Genomic DNA, 5644 nt, shown 5'->3' with positions numbered 1-5644 from the left:
TCAAATTTTGGTTTTTTCTCGTTGATTTGATTATCCTTTTCATCGAATAGAATATACTAAGTTTCTCAAAGTTCTTAGTTCTTCAGTATATTGGAATGATGATTAGGATGATTTAAATTTACGCTTCGAGTCATATGAAGCTGAACAGCTTAAACAGCTTGAACAGTTAAAGAAAAAGCATTAAGGTGCTGCATTTACAGGTAAAAATACATCAAAAAATTCTTCTAGCTTAAATAAATAAAATTAATGTTTAGATGGAGGAAATTTTGAAATTAAAAAACACGTTATGAAAAACAATCATATTCCAGCCTTTAAAAACGAGATTTAAAAGGTGAATCTTCGATTTTCATTTTGACGCATTTGAGCCCAGACTGGTAACTGAGTTAATTAAATTTTTATTGAAAAAAAATTGGAAATTTTTTATTTGTATTGCGCATATTGATTATCCTATACCAATAGTGTTGGTATAGGATAATCAAACCAAAATAAAGTTTGTGAGTGATATTACTAAGCCAATCCGTCATACTCGGTAAGAATTTTTAAAGTATTGAAAAAGGCAAACATTTGTACATCTACTGGTCAATTTATTTTTAAATTTTTTATGAGAATCAAAAACTTTAAAGAAAACTATTTAACAATGTGAGCAACTGTCATATTTTCATCATATTGTAATCATGAAATAATATTTTTTACATTTTAATAAATAAAAAAAGAGGTATACAAATGTTGCATCTAACTCTGCTGTTGCATGATGCCTCGTTTGACGATAACTCGTTTTGCTGAAGTCGTAATTAAAAACATTTTATTGAAATGATTTCTGATTGATTAATAGTGGTTTGTTTCACGGGTCACAGCTGATTATATGAAAAGATCCTGGAAAGTTGTAAACTATGATTTTATAACCATTACATCATTTTTATTCAAAATTTTGCGTTTTTGTTTAATTACATTTACATATTTTTAACCGAAATTGATAAATATATTTTGAATATGAATATGAATATGAATATGAATATGAATATGAATATGAATATGAATATGAATATGAATATGAATATGAATATGAATATGAATATGAATATGAATATGAATATGAATATGAATATGAATATGAATATGAATATGAATATGAATATGAATATGAATATGAATATGAATATGAATATGAATATGAATATGAATATGAATATGAATATGAATATAAATATGAATATGAATATGAATATGAATATGAATATGAATATGAATATGAATATGAATATGAATATGAATATGAATATGAATAAAAATATGAATATGAATATGAATATGAATATGAATATGAATATGAATATGAATATGAATATGAATATGAATATGAATATGAATATGAATATGAATATGAATATGAATATGAATATGAATATGAATATGAATATGAATATGAATATGAATATGAATATGAATATGAATATGAATATGAATATGAATATGAATATGAATATGAATATGAATATGAATATGAATATGAATATGAATATGAATATGAATATGAATATGAATATGAATATGAATATGAATATGAATATGAATATGAATATGAATATGAATATGAATATGAATATGAATATGAATATGAATATGAATATGAATATGAATATGAATATGAATATGAATATGAATATGAATATGAATATGAATATGAATATGAATATGAATATGAATATGAATATGAATATGAATATGAATATGAATATGAATATGAATATGAATATGAATATGAATATGAATATGAATATGAATATGAATATGAATATGAATATGAATATGAATATGAATATGAATATATTTGAAAGGGTAACTTATTTGAGTACTAAATCATACATTTCTAACATATTGAGGACCAACTGTGAGGTACATCGATTTCTTCTTTAAGCGTCTCGTTACACTGAGCACACCTGCTAATAATATTATTTGATTAATAAACTTTAAGTTTATAAATCAAATAATATTATTACTAATGGGTCCTGCAAAAAAAGATGTACAAGTTTTCTATTTATTAATTTGTTCTCATTTCACGAATTTTTGAAGAAATTTAATTTTAGATCCTTTTCCAAGCATAAATAAAAAACATATTATTCCTTATTTGAATTAAGTATAATTAACGAATTCAGAATAAGATTTTTTTTTCTGAAATGAAGGTTATTATTGATCAATGATTTATCTCACTTAAAGTTGACTAATGTTAAACTCTATATTATCAAAAATCAATGCAATGTATTGTTCCAAAATAAACAAAAGATACCCATAAGCACCATAAACAGAAGTACAAAAATGCTGTTCTCTTGAATTATAAACTAAATTCTATGAATAAGTTTTTTTTTTCATCATGAAGCGTGTTTATTTTGAAAAAAAAAAATCTGAAATTTTCAAAAACGAATCGTTTTCATCTGCATATTTTGTTTTGATTTTCAAATGAATGAACTGAATTTTAAAATACTAATATTTTAAATAAAAAAAATAGAATTTTAAAGCCAAGCTTTTTAAATTCTAAAAAATATCATCGATAAGTTTGTTTAGGTTTTTCAATTCTGTATTTTTGTGTTACAAAAAGATTTTTTTTTCCTCATACGAAATTCACATTTCATATCGCAAATTTAAATCGCAAAATCAACCCACCAGTTGAAAATATAGAAATGAAATGTTAATTAAGATTGATAAAAAATAACAATTTTCATCATTTTCCTTAAAAACAAATCATGGTTAATTTGTTACCTGCTTTGACATTCATTCCAGAATTCAGAGTTTTTTAAATCTATGTTATGGAAATATTTATTTGAAATATGAAAACAAGACTACTTAGATATTATTCTGAAGCAAATTTCAATTTCAGAATAAGGAACATCAATTTGAAAAATTTATCAATGACTTTCAATTATAATATTATAAATTTGAAATTTTCATTGTGGTTTGTTTTGGAAATTTAGATTTGTTTTATCAGTAAAGTTTAATATTTTTTGAGTATGTGTGATGAAAAGGTGTATGAAGATTATGTAGGGAATTCATACTCATATTTTTTGTATTTTTTTGTATCGTTATATTTTTTGCTAAATTTGAATTAAGAACTTCGATAGTGCCATAGAAGGAAACAAGATGCTATAATAGGGTAAGTGAGCCCTATTTTGGCATGGTCCTTTTCTTGGCATGCCAACATGTCTTTTCATGTTTTTCAGGTCCAAATTGAGCTTAAAAATTTTTGAATATATTTTCATTGCGAAGAGAATAATTTGTTTCAAATCTGTGCATACCGAATTTTTTGATTGTTTGTACTTTAATTAAGAAGTTAATATTTTTCGATCTGCATCCGAGGAAATTATGTTGGAAATCACCGTATGAAAATCAGATGAACTCACCTTTCTAGTGCAACTGTTAAATTCACGTGCGCTTTCAAACGCGGACATTCAGTTAAAGAAATTGCAATAAATACTCATGCTTACAGTTAAACTCGGCGAAAAATCAAAAAATACTAGAAAGACTAAAGAGTGAATATTTATTTAGGTTTTGAATAAAAATTTAAAACTAATTTTGTTCCTTTTCTTGGCATGCAACTTCAATCAAAATACACCACAAGTGTTGGAAGCTGGAAAAAAAAATATGTTCATTAAAGAGGTATTTTTGGGCTGATGTTTTCCCTACAAATTCATTTAAAACTACGCACAAATGTTTTCATACTAAATGGATTCAATGAAAAGACCGTTTCTATCAATTTAAGCTTCGAAATAAGTTGGAGAACATAAGTGATTCGACTAACTTAAAGTCATATCCAAGCATTTTAAATGCAAAAATCGCTATTTGGGAACCATGAATCGAAGGTACATTGGTATGCGTGCGAACAGCATTTGCATCGCAGTCTGCCGAGCAAAAGCCACGTGGTCTCCTACAGAACACAGTGGTTCGAAATATTGAAAACAAAACTAAGTTAAATTAAGCATCTCACAAGACTTAAGATGTTTTTCTTATCTAAAAATTGTTAGATCGATGGCAATTTATGACTTTAGTATATAAAATACATAATTAATTGAGTTTTGGAATCGTTTTCTATTGCTTGGGAACCATATACCTACTCAGATTTAATTTTTTGGAATTTTGTTCTAATTTTTTTCATGGAAACAGAAGTTGGAAGTTCAGGAAAATTTCGTTTTCTTTCCAGTTATTCCTTAAAATATTTGATGTGAGTCGAATTAAAAAAAAAACTGTTTTAGCAAGGTTTACATTCTAACATCTATTTGGCGTGTCAAACCACTGCGCAACGCCCCGGGCATTCGAGATGGCTCTTGCTAGAAGCTCATAATCTCAGCTAACAAATTCAAAAGGGCAAAATTTTTAAATACCATTCAAGGAATTTTTCAATTTCTTACTTTATGAAGTCAAACTCCACAATATGAAGACAGTTGTTTGGTAGTGAAAATAACCCTATGTGTCACAATCGCATTGCGGAATTTTTGGACTTCCGATTTTTATAAATGAAAGCTTATTTTCTGCTTCCCTTTCAACCAAATTTCATCAATGTTTTCAAAAGCCTTTTCGTTGTATGAGTGGCGCCCGGTGTTCCATCGTCGCATAGAACTTTAAGCTCAGCTGACGTCATTCTGTCAGTGGCCTTATATTCAGAATAGCCAACGATTCTGTTAACTGTCAATTGAGCATTGTTGGTGAAGATCTATTGCACTTTGCTGGTGGCCAAGAATCGGATCATAGAAACGGCAAACAATTGGTACGGTGGTCAAGTAATTGGAGCACCGCAGTGAGTACTTTGCATGCATTTTGCTCACATTAATGAAAGTTCCATAGAGAACACATATTTTTGTTTAACTCTAAGCAAGTTAGCAAGTAAATTCTTCAAAGGATGTTATATGGTGCACTCAACAGGAAGGTAGGAATGTCGAAAAAAAGGGTAGACCATGCCTTAGGTGCCAAGGTCGGGTACATTTACCCTAGTCATTTTTGGTATATTTGACCATCAATTGAGCCAATGGTTATGTACCACTTACCGATTTGCATCTTTAACAGATCGTCAGCAAAATTTAATAGTTACTAGATATATATTTTTGAAAAAAAAATCCTCATTCTGTTCCCAAACTTTCAGCTAAGGCTATTCAATGAAAAATTTCTGACAGAAGATCCCCTAGGTGCCCGCAACCGAAAGGATTGGATGGCGACCCAAATCCCATATTTTCATGGAATAAATCATATTTACTTTTATTCAAATTCTAGTTCACTGTTAGATCCTCTAGGACTTTTTTAACGAATCAATATAAGAACTTTGATTGTATAGTTGATTTCCAGCTGTTTTGGGGTCTCTCGATGGCACTTTTAAACATTTTTCACGATCCTGCCCAAACAATGAATTTATTCATTAGATGCTATCGCAAAAACTACTTGACAGGTCACCACAAAATTATGTGCATATAAACTATACTACAAAGTAGTATTACTGAAAACTTCATCAATTTTTATCCATCCGTTCAAAAGTTATTCACAAATGAAAGTGTTTCATTACATTGAATACAGTCCTATGGCCAAAAATAGGAATTTTTTGACCATGATTCTCAAATTTAAGACCTAAAATTACCATTAAAATGATATAATTTTAACCAATCAATTA

The sequence above is a fragment of the Uranotaenia lowii genome, chromosome 2 (assembly GCF_029784155.1).
Source record: "Uranotaenia lowii strain MFRU-FL chromosome 2, ASM2978415v1, whole genome shotgun sequence".
Taxonomy (NCBI): Eukaryota; Metazoa; Arthropoda; class Insecta; order Diptera; family Culicidae; genus Uranotaenia; species Uranotaenia lowii.
Note: the sequence above shows the minus strand (reverse complement) of the source record.